This window comes from Martes martes (genome assembly GCF_963455335.1).
Source record: "Martes martes genome assembly, chromosome: 17".
In the NCBI taxonomy this organism is placed as follows: domain Eukaryota; kingdom Metazoa; phylum Chordata; class Mammalia; order Carnivora; family Mustelidae; genus Martes; species Martes martes.
Genome location: NC_137905.1, coordinates 32,914,630 through 32,930,813, shown reverse-complemented (window position 1 = coordinate 32,930,813; position 16,184 = coordinate 32,914,630).

The following is a 16,184-nucleotide window of genomic DNA, read 5'->3' as shown; positions in this document are numbered from 1 at the left end:
GTTTCCCGAGGTTTACCCGGCAAACCCTCCCTCTGCTTCAGTCTCCCCGTCTGCAAAATCCCTCTAGTTCTCTGACCAAAGGAAAAAGCAGGTCGGGGTTTGCTCCCACCCTCTGGCCCACCCAGGGGAGCAGCACTCAGAGCCAGAGGGAGCAGAAGAAATTCAGGTGAAAGACCACCAAAGCAGGGTGGTAGGGCTTGGGCTGGGAGCAGAGGGGGGCCGGGCTGGGGCCCCGGTGGCCCCAGCCTGCTGCAATATTTCCCAGGGCCTGCTGCTGCCTCCTCTGAGTGCCCCGGCCCCATCCTGGCCACGCACATTGGGACATGCCAGGGCCTGGCTTCCCAGGGGCCAGAGGGAGCTCCCGCAGGGGACATCAAAAGCCCAAATGCCTTTCAGAAAGGAACTAAAACTTTCTGCCTAACCAAAGCCTCCACAGGAGAAGAACAGCCTAGCCCTTTTCTTTTTAAGTCTCTTTATTTTCCAGCCGGCTGGCCTGGTCATTCTCTTTTTTTCCTATTATAAACGGTCCCAGCTGCAACACACAGGGAAAAAAACCATCTCCCAGGCCTGGGCAGGGGCCGCCTGCAGCCAAAGCCGCCTGGCTGGCCTCCTGCGGCCGACAAAGGCAGCTCCAGCCTCTGGCACCCACTGGGAGAGGCCCCAGAGCCCCCAGCCAGAGCCAAGGCCACAGCAGGAACTAAGGGAAATGGAAGTTTCTGCCAGCACTCCGAACCTTCTCCTGCCCCTGGGAGCAGAACCACCACCCGGCTAAGCCAAGGACTCCCGAAGAGCCCATTTTCCAAGGGCAGAAAATGAAAGATCAGCCCCCCCCCCCCCCCGCCCCAAGCCGGTGATAAAGGCCACGTGATTCAGGGCATTTGAGATGATCTAGTCCAACCACAGGTCTCCGAAGATGGGAGTGCCTTTCTGATACTTAGTGAGGAACAGACTTGCCCAAGGTCACGTTGTCACCCAGAGCTGACTCTTGAAGACAAGGCTCCCAGTTCCTTCCTATACCAGGTGGCAGAAAAGTCTTGGGGGAGCTCGTGAGGGATCTTAAGAGCCTGAGGTTGCTGGATGGGATGAGGAAGTCATTTCTTTTAGCAATAGATAAGACTGACATGAGACAACCCGAAAACAGACAGACAGCTGTGTGCTCTCAACTCCCCTGACTTCCAGCAAGTTACTTCATTTCTCTGTGCCTCTGTTTCCCCATCTGTGAAAACAGGGATATGCTGGTTCCTACCTTACAGGGCTCTCGTGAGGCTTGAATAAGCCAGTACATAAAGCACTTAGGATAATACTCAAAAAAGTTACCTCTTGGGGCTGCTGGGTAGCTCAGTTGGTTAAATATCTGCCTTCCACTCAGGTCATGATCTGGGGGTCCTGAGACCCCCAGGAAGCTCGGGCTTCCTGCTGGGGGAGGGGGAGTGGCTTCTCCCTCTACCCCCCTCCCCGTCCCCTCCCCCTCCCCCTGCACATCCCCTCAGCCCACCCCCAGGCTTATGCTCTCTCTCTCTCAAATAAATAAATAAAATCTTTTTTCTAAAAGAAAGGTACCTCTTACTAACTGTAAATGTAAGGATTTGTTTTCTTCACGCAGCAAATGTTTATTTTCAACCTCTGAGGTCTCCTCTGTGACAGGCCCTGGGCCAGCTGCTGGGGATCCAGCTGGGGGAGGCAGAAAGGTCCTTGGCCTGCTGGAACTCCCAGTCGAGGGGGAAAAGGGGTCTGAGGGACGTGGGTTGTTCTAGCCCAACGCCTGACTCGTGGCACCCCAGTTCTTCAGATCCTGTAGGAATCTAGCAGGGCTCACAAACTCCGCGGTCTCCAAAGCAAAGCTGACCGGCGGATGACGCCAGGATCGCGGCTCCAAGCAGAACACCCTTGCAAAGAGGTGGGAAGCTACCACGCCGCTCTGTGTGCTTTTGTATTTTAAATCCTGGCAACCAGCTGAAGTATTTTTAATTATGTTTTTAAGTGGGATTGGGTCCCGGGCGACGGTTGGCGACCTCCCCCGCCTGGTGGGTCTGGTTCATGCTCTGAAGAGCCCGGGTCCCCTGGCTCTCCGCCCGCGCTACCAGGGACGCAGGGGTGGTGCGGCAGCCAGAGGGAGCCGGTCCGGTGCTCCTAACGGCGCAGCATCGGCCCCTCCCGAGCCAGCTCCAGGGCGCCCCCAGGGACCTCCCAGCGTCTGGGGCGCCAGCGGCCCAGGGTGTGGCCCGCGAGCTCCGGGCGGGGTCTCAGCGGCCGGGTTGACGCCGGGTGTCCCTCGCCGCTCCAAGCTCCCGAGCCCACCGCGGCAGCGCCCTAGCCTGGCCCCCGCGGTACTCCGTGGGGATGCCGCCAACCGTGGTGCCCAACCCACCTTCAAAAAGCCAGCACACCCGCAGACAAACTAACTCCCCTCCTCTGCCCTCTGAGTCCCCACCGACTTCCCAGGAACCTGGCCTCCATCTAAGGGTGGGCGGGGTGCGGGGGGGGAGGGGCAAAACCACCCTCGGCCGGACTAGCGGGGGAGACAAGCACCCTCCTTTCCACACCTCTGTCCCCAGTACCCCGCCTGCAAGGCCCAGCCTGATGACCTGCACAGAGCTCTTGCTGCTTTGTCTAAGTTACTGCCCGACGCGCTGTAATGTCCCCATTTTACAGAAGAGTACGCGGAGGCTCAGAGGGGCTGCGTCACTTACTAGGCCAAGGTCACAGGGCGCTTTAGGGATGGAGCCAGGATTGAAATCAAGGTGGCCCTCCCTCTAAAATTGAAGATTCCTCTCCCGCCCCCAATTGCCGCCCCCCAATTGCCGTTTCTACACCTTGCCTGAAGCATAGCCTTGATGTATTGATTTGAGATGGATAAATGTTTAAATACGCACAGATAGAGAGATCAAGATGATGTCTGGAAACCACAGACAATTGTATCACCTGTCTGGTTGGTGGGAAGGGATATCCTTCCCCCAATCTACATCAAGGTCCATATTCTTCTATTATTATTTTTTTAAGTTTATATTTTTGGTAATCTCTACACCTAATGTGGGGTTCCAACTCAGGACCTGGAGATCCTGCATGCTTTTCCGACTGAGCCAGCCCGGAACCCCTTTTTGTTTTAATTTTTTTTTTTTTAAGATTTTATGTATGTATTTGACAGAGCGAGAAAGAGAGCAGGTGCACAAGAAGGGGGAGGGACAGAGGCAGAAGGAGACTCTCTGCTGAGCAGGGAGCCCAAGGCAGGACTCCATCCCAGGACCCTGGGATCATGACCTGAGCCGGAGGCAGATGCTTGACCGACTGAGCTACTCAGGCGCCCCTTAATTTTTAATTTTCAATTACAAGAGATTTAAAACAAGTGAAAAACAATGTAGCAGATACCTGCATGCCCCCAATACATGTTAAAATTTTACACATTTGGGGAGGGGGTGCTTTCTTTGATATTGACAATGGATATTTTCTGGGTTACTCAAACGTCGCAGCTTCATGTCAAATCTAGGTACCCTTTCCGCTCTCTAAAGAGAACTCGGCCTGTTTTATTTTAAAATGCTGCTACAAGATCAAGGAGTTCTGCCCTGGGTAATCGGCAGGGCTGGACACGCCTCTAGTATTTAGGTACTCACATGTCAGGAGGGAAGCTCCAGGAGCCTTCTCTGAAATACAGGGTCTTGAACAGTACTCAGTTGTCATTTGTCCCTGGTGGGGAGGGCCATGTGAACAAGCAGTGGAAGTAGTGAGGGTTCCATTTTACAGGGGTACAAACTGAAACTCAAGAATCCATCCCTTTGGGGCGCCTGGGTGGCTCAGTTGGTTAAGCATCTGCCTTTGGCTCAGGTCATGATCCCAGGGTCCTGGGATCGAGCCCCACACTGGGCTCCCTGCTCAGCAAGGAGTCTGCTTCTCCCTTTCCCTCTGCCATCCACTCAAGACCAAGACTCTCCTCTCTTCCCTGGCCCTGTCTCCTTTTACCTGCTGCTTTCCTTGGAGCAGTGGGTGCGGAAAGGAAGGAGTGCCTTTAGAGGGAGGGGCTGAGAAACCAAAGCTCTGGGCAAGAGGGAAGGGGCCAGGTTGTGCCCAACCTCTAGGGAAGAAAACTGCAGGGCCCTGGGTGGTCTGCGACCCTACCTGCTCCGCAGGGGCTTCGGGGTGCTTGTTGGGTCTGGGCGGAGGGTGAGCAGACATCCGGCAGGGCATCTGGGGCTGAAAAGATGCATTCACATGTGCCCTGAGGAATGACAGGAAGCATGTCAGGCAAGCTTGTGTCTCTATGCACCCTGAAGGGTCCCCCTCGCCGCAGTGGGCCATCCACCCGGTCATATGGTAGACTGTGGCTCTCATGGTTAAATGTCTTTCAGCATCCAGGATCACACAGGGAAAGGCACACACCTTCTTGGGACCTTCTTCATACCAATGTATCGGCCGAGCAAATCCTGGCGCTTGGGGATTCTGAAGCCAGAAATGCTGCCTCTTCTCTTGGGCAGGTCCTCAACCTCACTGGGGCTTCCAGCAAAGTCACGGAGTAGAAGCGGCGGAGTAATAATAATAATATTACCTTGGGAATTTTGTATTGCAAGTGACTTTTTAAAACATCTATCTCGGGGCGCCTGGGTGGCTCAGTGGGTTAAAGCCTCTGCCTTCGGCTTGGGTCATGATCTCAGGGTCCTGAGATCGAGCCCCGCATTGGGCTCTCTGCTCAGCGGGGAGCCTGCTTCCTCCTATCTCTCTGCCTGCCTCTCTGCCTACTTGTGATCTCTGTCTTTCAAATAAATAAATAAAATCTTTAAAAAAAAAATAAAATAAAACATCTACCTTAGAGGTGCCTAGGTGGCTCAGTCTTGGTTAAGTGTCGCTCAGTCGGTTAAGCATCTGCCTTATGCTCAGGTCATGATCACACGATGAGATCGAGACCCCATGTCAGGCTCCCTGCTTAGCAGGGAACCTGCTTCTCCCTCTCCCTTTCCTGCCACTCTCCTTGCTTGTGCTCTCTCTCTGTCTGTCAAATAAATAAATAAAATCTTTAAAACAAATAATAGATAAATAGATCTACCTTAAACCAAAAGGACGTGATTCCAGATTCAAGCAGAAGATTCAGATATCCAAGGACTATCACCGGGACTATGGCATCTCCATCACTCTGCCTTCCTTTCCTGCGTGGTGGCTTCTTTCTGACTCCACACAGTGACAATATGGCTGCTCTGCCAGTTTTAAGATCAGTGCAAAAGAGCCAACCTCTTTCCTCAACTCCTATCCTGACCACCATGACTGGCCCAGCCAAGGTCAGGCACCCACCCTTCCCTGTGTGCCGAGCAACATACCGAACCTACAACATGATCTCATTTTATCTTCAAGTGCATGTCGTATACTTGAGCTCATATGTGCTTGTTCTTACTTAATAACTGTCTTTCCCATCAGATTATAAGCTCCAAGGGGCAGGGACCTTGTGTATCTTACTCACTGCTGTGTCCCCAGCCTACAACAAACCCAGAAAAGCCTAGGCACTAAAATACTTAATGGAAAACATGGAGTTTTGGGGCGCCTGGGTGGCTCAGTCAATTGGGCATCTGCCTTCAGCGTGGGTCATGATCCTGGGGTCCTGGGATCAAGCCCTGGTGTCGGGCTCCTTGCTCATTGGGGAGCCTGTTTCTCCCTCTCCCTCTGCCTGCTGCTCCCCTCACTTACTCTCTCTGTCCGTCAGATAAATAAAAAATAAAATCTTAAAAAAAAAAAAAAAAAAAGGAAAGGATGCAATTTTACCCTACCAGAAGTAGGGAATGGGGATGGGGGTAGACAGTTGTTCTCACCTTCAGACCAGCTCACTTTGTAGCCAGTTTCCCCATAATGGGAGATGCCTCATCTCACCCTCTTCCAAAGCTCCTTTCAAACTCCTGAGCTTCCCATCCCTAGAAAGAATCAGCTGGCTGGTTGCAGTTAGAGACTGTGTTGTTATTCCATGATCTTTCCCTCCCTCTCTCATTTTATTCTCTCTCCATTTTTTTAAAAAAGATTTTATTTATTTATTGGAGGGAGAGAGAGAACACTAGCAGGGGGGGTGGCAGAGGGAGAATCAGACTTCCCGCAGAGCAGGGAGCCCAACACGGGGCTCGATCCCAGGACCCGGGGATCATGACCTGAGCCGAAGGCAAATGCTTAAGGACTGAGTCACCCAGGCGCCTTACTCACTCCATTTTTTAAACACTGTATAGGAAACACTATAATGGAAACTATAGAAATCCAAAAGGAAAACTGTCCACAGACCAAACCAAGATTAAAACAATGTTTTCCTTTGTCTGTGTCACTAGTTTCTCATAGTCCGTGTGCAAATCTGTTTTCACAGATTTACAAAGGCATCCTACAGAAAACATCAGGTTATGTATTTTCGGTACATACTTTCCCAGTTTTGTTGTAGACCAAGTTAGCCCTTACCTCTCTACTTCCTTCCCAGTCCCCAATTCCAAGGCTGGCAGTCTGGCGTATAGCCTTCCAGAAGGATGCTCCCTGCTCACAGGTCATATACAAACAAAAAGTACATTTTTGGGAAAGAGCAGTCTAGTATTACTGTTAAAAGTTGCATCATGGGGTGCCTGGATGACTCAGTCAGTTGAGCATCCAAATCTTGATTTCCGCTGGGGTGGTGATAGGGTCCTGAGATAGAGCCCCAAGTTGGGATCCACATGGGGGATGGAGCCTGCTTGGGGTTTTCTCTCTCCCTGTCCCTCTGATCCTCCCCACTCGAGCTCTCTCTCTCACTCTTCTTTTTTTTAAAAACATTTTATTTATTTATTTGACAGACAGAGAGCACAAGTAGACAGAGAGGCAGGCAGAGAGGGGGAAGAAGGTTCCCCACTGAGCAGAGAGCCTGATGCGGGGCTCGATCCCAGGACCCCGAGATCATGACCTGAACCGAAGGCAGAGGCTTTAACCCACTGAGCCACCCAGGTGCCCCCCTCTCTCTCACTCTTAAAAAAAAAAGAATCCATCACATTATAGACACTAGACGCTTATCTACCTCTGATGTTCCTCACTTGACCATATATTATGGAAGCTCTCCAGGGCACTTGGAAGAATGCCAACTCATTCTTTTTCATAGCCACATAATATTTTATGTAGACCTATATCATCACAATTTCCCTTTCATCCTGGAGGGAAATGTTTCCCGGTTTTTTAACACTTCAGAACACATTTTAATAAGTATCTTTGTATATTTATCCGTAAGTCCCAGCATGGAATCTCAAGAGCGTGATTGCAGGACAAAGACTATGTTTTTCTGTTGTGTTGTTTATATTTTAGTATGTATTGCCAGCTTTCTTTTCCCCCAAAGCTGTAACAATTCATATTTCCACAAACTATGTATGAAACTCCCTTCCCGCTCCCCCCACCCCTTACCAACCAGAAATTAGTGACATCACCCATTTTAAGTTTTGCTCATCTCATGGGCATAAAACAGTATTTCATGTGGCTCTAATTTACATTTGTCTGGACCAGGAGTCACATTGTGTTTCTTTTCGTGTGTTCTTGGCTGTTTGGGTTTCCTCTTCTGTGAAATCCTGGTTGTATCCTCAGTCCATTTTGGGGGTCCCTTTCCACTATGCACTTATCTCAATGCATCATAATTATTTATGTTCCAAAATGCCGTGAGTTCTACCTGGGAGGGAGGGGCCAGATCTTAGTCCTGGCCTCAGCCCCAGCTCCTAGCACACAGTGGGACTGCAGGAAACACTGAATAAAGAAAGGAGCCTCCGCCCGCCTGCCCCGCCTGCCCCGCCTGCCCTGGGAGCCTCTGTCCTGCCACCCTCCGGCCTTCACCTGGGCAGGCTGCTATGCCCCCCAACAGGAGGACCCAAGAATGTTCCCATACTGGGACTGTTCATTTCTCCCAGCCAACTGTCACAGGAACCTCTCACCAGGATCTTTGAAGAGCCTCCGGGCAAAGCTGAGTGGCATCTCACCATAAGTGCTCCCCTTCCTCCTCATTCCTCCAGGAGAGGAAGGCCTGCCCACAATAACTTTGTCATGCAGCACCTGGCCCAGGAAGGTCAAGTTCTTCTCAGGAAGCTTTTCTCAAACTCCTTCCTGCTGTGAATGGGTCAGAGTGGGAGGAAAGGGATGGGGACCGCCCAATGGTGGCCCCAAATTGCCTCCCCTTAGGGCTTGCTCATGTGGTTTGGCTGGAGAGAAAGGAGTAGACTTGAACAATGGGATTGTCTTACCCAGGGGAAGGTCAAAGTGGGCAGCAGTTGTTTCCCTCTGAGAGGATGGCAGTGGACAGATTCCCCCTTCTGATCTCCAAAGAAACAGCCACCTTCATCAGTATGGACCCCCTTCCAAGCTCAGAAACATCAGAGCTTCAGCCCCAGCATCCCTTGGGGTCAAACTCATTCATACAACTTAGTGGGCATCTGCTACATTCCAGGCACTGTTCCAGGCACTGGAGATACGCTAATGATCCAACAGTCAGAAATTCTCACACCTGTAGAGCTGACATCATCACAACTCCTTAACTCTGCCCTTGAAGTGTGAAAGCAGCCATAGACAACATGTAAATGGTAGCTGGGAATGTGTTCCAATACAACTTTATTTATGGACACTGAAACTTGAATTCCATATAATCTTCATGCATCCTGAAATATTAGCCTTCTTTTGCTTCCCTCCCCCATTTTTTAAAAAATGTATACACCATTTTTAGCTGGAGGGAGGGCCATATAAAAACAGGTGGTGGGGCGCCTGGGTGGCTCAGTGGGTTAAAGCCTCTGCCTTTGGCTCAGGTCGTGAACTCAGGGTCCTGGGATGGAGCCCCACATCGGGCTCTCTGTTCAGCAGGGAGCCTGCTTCCCCCTCGTTCTCTGCCTGCCTCTCTGCCTACTTGTGATCTCTGTCTGTCAAATAAATAAATAAAATCTTAGAGGGAAAAAAAAAAAAACAGGTAGTACCAAGCCCTGTTTGAGATAATAAACGGTGAAACTTACACAGCACAGATATGTGTCAGGACTGTTCTAGCCGTCCCCTGAATTGTCACCTCTCGTCCTCCTAATAACCCTGGGAAGCACACCACCACCACCCGCTCCAGTTTCCAGAGAAGGAAAGAGGCATACAGAGAGGACTAAGTTACACAGTTGTGGGGTCTGGATTTGAATCCAGACAAAGCATATGCTCTTCCGCACCACAGCCTACCTCCCCCTGCACAAAACCAGCACACTAATAAGCTGTCTTTGGTTAGTACCTACTATGTGCCAGACAGGGCTAGTCACAAACTGTACCATAAAGGAATTAAGCTCCGAACAACCTTGGCAGACAGGTGCTATCCTCCCCATGTGGGGGTGGGGGTGTCCTCACTTCCAGGGACTTCATTTGGCTCCTCTAGCTCTCAGCGTCTCTGCCTTGCCGGCCCCCCTCATACACACACCCCCTCCAACCCCATCGCTCCCCGACTGGCCCCACATGCTGGCCACATTTCAACTAGAATTCCACAGCCAGAATGATGTCGGCACCCTCCTAACACTCCCAGATATTCGAAGGGGTAAGATTCAGAGTTTAAACAGCCCCAGGAGACTGGGGAGCTGGGGTGTGGAGGAGTGGGGAGCCGCGGAAAGCCTTTAGGGGCGAGGGACACGGAGGGGTGGGAGCACGGCGTGGCCCGCGATAGAACCTTTTCCTCACTGCAGGGAAGCCGCCGCCCCCCCCCCCCCCCCCCCGCAAAGCCTCTGCCTCCGGGTCTTTAAGCGAGGAGGAGGGAAGCAGGTGAGTGTTCTATGACTCCCAGAGCGTGGGGGAAATGCTTCTGGCATTAAACAAAGCCTTTTTATATTTAAACTGCCAGCCCAGGATTTTCAGAAAAGTTTCCCCAAGTGTCACTGAGTGTGTGTGCACAAAAAATTATACACCGGTGTATAAACACAGTTGGATGCAGAAACACACACGTGTGCACGTTAAAACACCCCAGATAGGTCTAGGCACGGCCACGGCGGCCCGAGAGTCACATTCATTTCGGCGCACGTCGCGCCCTGTCCTGCACACCCAGGGCGGCGCGCTCCGTGGGCTTTTTTTGCACACCCGGGTGCAGAGCTGGCCGGGGTGTAGGCTCCGCCAGGAATTCCAGAGCCACGGGAGGTGGGAGGAGGAGGAAGCCGCCGCAGCAGGGGTGGGGGGGGAGGAGGGGAGAGAGGCGGGAGCCCGAGAGCTGGGCGAGCGGGGCGCTGGGGCCTGGGGCCGGGGGTGGGCAGAGGTCGAGGGAGGAGGGGGCGGCAGATCGAGGCCCCGGCCCCCGACCGAGGAGCCGCCCGGCGGGGGGTGGGGGAGGACCCGGCGGCGGGAGGCCGGAGCCAGATCAGACGGCCGAGGGGCCAGCGCAGGGGGCGGGGAGGGAGGCGGGGGTCGGGGAGGGGGGAAGGGGGGTTGGCGGGGGAGGGGAGAGGTCAGGGTGCGGCGTGGCCGGCCGGGGCGGGAATGGCTACCAGGGTCGTTACACCCGGAGCTGGGTGACCTGTGCTGGAGACGCGGGGAGCGGGTCACTGCGCCGGATCCGGAGCCCGGGGCGGGACTCGGCAGGCCCTCGGATTCCTTTTCCTCTCCTTGCGGTCGGATAAACGAATGGAGAAAACTTGGGGCAGGTTCAGAGGAGCTACAAGGGCTCAGGAACTAGGGGCCGGTGGGCTCTCATTGGCCGGCAGACTTGTGTACAATTTTTATTATTATAATTACTGTTATTTATTTATTTTTTTAATGATTTTATTTATGTATTTGACAGAGAGAGCTTAAGTAGGCAGAGCAAGAGGGGAAACAGGCTCCTCGCTGAGAAGGGAGCCCAACAGGGGGCTGGAACCCAGGACCCTGAAATCATGACCGGAGCCAAAGGCAGAGACTTAACCCGCTGAGCCACCCAGGCGCTGCTATTACTGATATTTATAACGTGAGTTCCTTTGGCTGGAGTCTGGTCCCTTCAGACCAACAGAGACATCCAAAAGCCAAGATCTGGTTGAAAAAGCCCCCAAGAGCCTTTGTCTTTTCCCCTTGACCACAAACCTAGCCCTTCCTTCTGCTTGCCCTACTTGCCCAGCCCCTGAAGGCCTCTGCCTCCCCAGTCTTGGGAGTCAGAGATGCTTGTGTCCTGTTCTCCAAAGCCAGCTGTGCTCCTCCTGGCCTGTCTTCCTGAGGGAGACACACCACTTGCCCTTTTGTTTTGGGGGGCCAAATGGGTCAGTCATACCTACCCTCTAAGACTGCCTGAAGATTTCTAGGCCAGTGTGGGTGCTGGGTACACAAGGAAGCTTTGAATGGAGTCTGCCCATCCCCCACCCCTAGACAGGTTTGGGGTGAATTTTTGGCATTCACGATGAAAAGAGAGCTTTGGGCAATACACTGTTAAAGAAAGTAGGTGATGCCGAGCTCAGGGAACCTCTTCCCAAACTCCACAGTGGGCCAAACGAAGGAAGACCCGAGCCCCGTGTCTCCCAACCCCCAGCGTTGGGCACCTTTCCCTTGACTCAGGTCTTGCAAGCAAATGGCATTGTTTTCCACAGTGAGATTCAAGCCCATCAAGTCAAAGCAGCTACCAATTCCTTTTTTGCCCTTAATTCACTGAATATCGTGTATGTGCCTGTTCCTTCATGTAAGTGAACCCTCCCTGCCTTGCCCACAAACTCCGCTGCTCCTATCTCAAAGACAAGACCCAATGATGTGACTTTTGTGACCCAGGTCACCCTGCCGGCCCATGACACAACCAGGATGCAGCCTCACCCCTGGTATCTCAGATTCACCAAGATGCCTTGCACACTCAGACCTTAAATCTGGGAGGTCAGCTTTTTCTAATCCCCAAGTGATTCTCGTGTGTAGCTGGGATGAGAGCCACAGCACTAAATGTCAGATGGAGATTTTCCAGGCCAAAGTGAGCAAGCAGGGGTCCCCGGGCCCAGTTGGGCACACACTGGCATGTTTTCTTTGGCCCCCACACTGTTGGTTTTATAGGATTCTGAATTCACTGCCAGGTGGTAAAAATCAAGAGATTTCACACCAAAATCCAGATTTCTGACATCTTCTTCAATCGTTGGAGAATTGACGAGGCTGGAGGATTTTACACAAGACAGCAGTGACAGTTGGCTGGAGCAGAGGGACAGCATGGAGCTGCTTGGGTCTGGCAAGGGCCACCCGTTGAGAGTCCTATCCACACCACCGCACCTGCTGGTGTTCCCTTTCTGACCTCACTCAGCGTGCAGGTGGGGAACCTGGCGTCAGAGGGGCCACTGGGGTTTGTCTGGATACCCACAGGTTAGGTTTAGAGCACAGAACGGAGGCTGGGAAGAAACTGGGAAGAAATCTCCTAGCTCGAGTTTCCTGCTCCAGCATCTTACAGGACGCGTAGCTTGGAGAGCTCGGAGGCTCCAGCAAATGAGTCAGCATCTACGCAGATAATGTCAATATCCCAGCAATTACAGGTGGCTGCATTTCGAACTGCATTTAGCTACCTGTTGAGAGCTGTTAAGGGTCATAGTGGAAATCCATGGGTAGAAGGAAATGTGCTGGGGTGGGAGCTGGGGCAGCCCCCGAGGACACAGATGGCCAAGTGAAGACCGTCTGAGTCACGCTCTCAGCCCCTTAGAATGAGGGCGTAGGTAGGGGTCTCCTCTCTCATCCTCCAGAAGGGCAAATGGAGGCTGGAACTGTCCTGGCAAGCAGAAGGTGGGAGCCGGGAGAAACCTGGGGACTTGAACTTGTTCAGGGGTGGCAGATGGGTTTCATCTCATGTGCCATCTGTGATCAAATGGTCCTGCTGCCTGGGGCCGGGGGTCTCCAGGTGGGCCCAGCAGGAAAGAGGGCCAAGATCTGTTGGTATGTCTGCCATGGGGTGGGTGCGGGGAACAGGGCGGGGCGACGGGAAAGTCTCTCAAACTGAGAAGAGGCGCCAAGGCCTCCAGGGCTCTCGGAAGGTCAGATGCACAGAGATTTCAGAGGGGGAGGAGAGACTCCAGACAGAGAGCCCACCAAGGCTGCAGAGAAGGCACAAGCCCGGTGAGGAGGCTGTCCCAGGTGCCTAGGGAAAAGATGGTTCTGGTACAACCCCTGGGATGGGGGGAAAGGAGATTCAGACACACATCCCCACACCACCCCCTGCCCAGTACGGGCCAGATAAGAGATCTGCGGGTGGGCAGCTGCGAGGGAAACCTTCTAGCTTTGCAAGTCCCCAGCTCTCTTTTCAGGAAAAAACAAAAAACAAAAAACAGCTCAGGATGCCTGATGGCGATGTGGGTGTGGAGAGTCAAAGGGCGCACAAAGAACATCCCAGACCTGTTTCAGTCTGTGGCCCCGGGACCACGTCCCCACCTGGCGGGCCCTTGACAGTGTGGCTCTAAGGAGGCCAGATACACTGCATCTTCTTGCGTCTAAGCCAGGCTCAGAGTGGAGATTATGATTGGAGCCTGCAGAGGATGCTGGAAATGGGGGCTGCTCCCCACCTCTTTACCCGGTAAAGCGGTAGATAAAGGGTACCTGTTGAGTTTCTGGATACCAGTCTCTCCAGGGCCACAGAACCCTGAGAGGGCCCTGTTCACTGTGCAGGCCTCTGAGCTCAGGGAACAGTTTGCAGCTACACCTGGCGGTCAGCATGAAAGCGTCAAGGCTGTGGCTGCCTACACTCAGGATACCAGACCACTCGGAGTCCAAGGCTCCAGTCTCTTCCCAGGACCCCAGGTGCCATCTCATCTGCTTCTGGGGTGGTCTGGAGCGCGGGGCCAGCTCATGAGACCGGGAGCCGTAGGAAGAGCAGGGCCCCCTCGCTCTTCTGCCACTTCCCGGCGTGCATCCTTGGACAAGTTGCTCACCCACTGTGAACCTCAAGTGTCCTGCCCGCTGCACAGGGCTGTGGTGAGAGCCAGAGGAAAACACAGACTGGTGGGAAGAGCCACAGACAACATCGGGCCACGTGCAACTTGAACGTGGTTCCCAAACAAATCTCCACGGAGGCTTGTGTTCCAAGCTGGGGGTGCTCTCGCACAAAGCCAAGGCCAGCCCCAAAGAGAGGTGCAGTGTAGCAAGGGAGGCAGATCCCACACAGATCATTTCGGCAGCATGAGAGCCAAGTCATAGAGGTGGCCACTGTGTGCCCCGGGCAGCCAAGGGATAGGAAGGGAGGCGGCCGCACTGGGGAGTTTGCTTACAGTCAGATTCCGTCGGGATCTGAATCCCAGCCCCGGCGCTTGCTAGCTGGGTGACCTGGGGGGCACTTACTTAACCTCTGAGAACCTACCTCCCTTTCATATCTGGAAGAGGAGAAGAGTCATAGCAAACATTTAGTGAACACCAGTTATGTTCCAGGAAATGCTCTAAACCCCTCATACACTTTCTTACTTTATTTTATTTTATTTTATTTTTAAGATTTATTTATTTGAGAGCGAAAGACAGCACGAGCAGGAGGGGCAGAGGGAGAGGGAAAGAGAGAATCTCAAGCAGGCTCCGTGCTAAGCACAGAACCCAACACGGGCTTGATCGTAGGATACTGAGACCATGACCTGAGCCGAAACCAAGACCTGGAGGCTCAACGGACTACGCCACCCAGGTGCCCACCCCCCATACATTTTTTCTGGTTTTTTGGTTTTTTTTTTAAGATTTTATTTATTTATTTGACAGACAGAGATCACAAGTGGGCAGAGAGGCAGGCAGAGAGAGGGCGGGGGTGGGGTGGGGTGGGGTGGGGAGCAGGTTCCCTGCCGAGCAGAGAGCCCGATGCAGGGCTTGATCCCAGGACCCCGGGATCATGACTAGAGCTGAAGGCAGAGGCTTTAACCCACTGAGCCACCCAGGCGTCTCCACCCATACGTTTTAAATCATGCCTTAAGGGGCACCTGGGTGGCTCAGTGGGTTAAAGCCTCTGCCTTCAGCTCCGGTCATGATCTCAGGGTCCTGGGATCGAGCCCCGAGTCGGGCTCTCTGCTCATTCTCTCTGCCTGCCTCTCTGCCTACTTGTGATCTCTGTCTGTCAAATAAATAAATAAAATCTTTAAAAAAAAATAAATCATGCCTTAAAACCACCGTAGGATACAGGCACAATTGTAGTGCTAGTGGGCAATTGAGCAGTAAGGCCTGGAGAGGCCGAGCGCTTTAGCTGAGCTCACACAGAAGGTAGGTGCAGAGCCAGGCTGACCCGACAAGGTCCCCAGTCTTTACCTTCCGTGGTCAGGGAGGAGCACAGTGACACATGAAACAGGCTCAGCACCAAGCCTGGCGCGCAGAAAGCTCCCAGCCCATATTCACAGCGGGGCTGATGGTGGGTGTGTGAGTTGGCTTAAGCCGCCACAGACGGCATGGCTTCGAGGTTAGAAATGTGCTCTCTCACAGGCCGGAAATCTGAGATCAGGGTGTCAGCGAGGCTGGTTTCTTCTGAGGCCTCGGTCCTTGGTTCAGAGCCAGCAACCCTCCCTGTAGGTTGACCCCATCTTTCGTCTGTTCGTGTCTGGGTCCAGATCTCCTCCTCCTGCAAGGGCACCAGACACATTGGATTAGGGCCCAGTGACCTCACTTTAACTCCGTTGCCTCTTAAAGACCCTGTCTCTAAATGCAATCACATTCTGGGGCTAGGACTTCAAAGACCAAACTTGAGGGGACATCCCTGAGCCCATAACAGTGGGAGATATGGTTGCGTATAACTCGGGCAGGGGGGGAGAAGGACGAGGCCCCAGAGCCCTGGTCGGTGGGAAGAGGACCAGTGTGGGCTTGGGCCCTGGACACCAGGTCAGAGCTACTTCCTGTGGGTGGAGCCTATGGGGGAGGAGCGATCCCTCCCCCACATGGTAGTTGGTGCCCCAGCACTATGGGGGCCGTATCCCCAAACCTCGCCTCCCTGAAGACCTTATCCCCAGGGCCAGAAAGGGCACACGGGCCCCAGGCACCATCGGGGCAGCTTGCCATCATCCTTCTTGCCCAGCTGGATCATGGACCGAGAACGCGCTCGTGGGATCAGGAAGCTTCCTCTAGCTGGTGCTCTTCCCCAGGAAGACTTTCCCAAACCTCCTAGGGAATTCCACCTGCCAAGAAACAATGACAGTAAGGGGATCCCTTAAACTCACTCGGGGACTCAGGGCTTTTCAACATGTTTTATTTTGGCCTTGCATTTGGCCGGGTTTGGCCAGTCCTGGAATGGGTGCTGACCACAGCCCCAGATGTGGCCTTCATGCCTTCAGGAGTCAAATCCTAGAGCCACCACTGCAGCCGGGCCT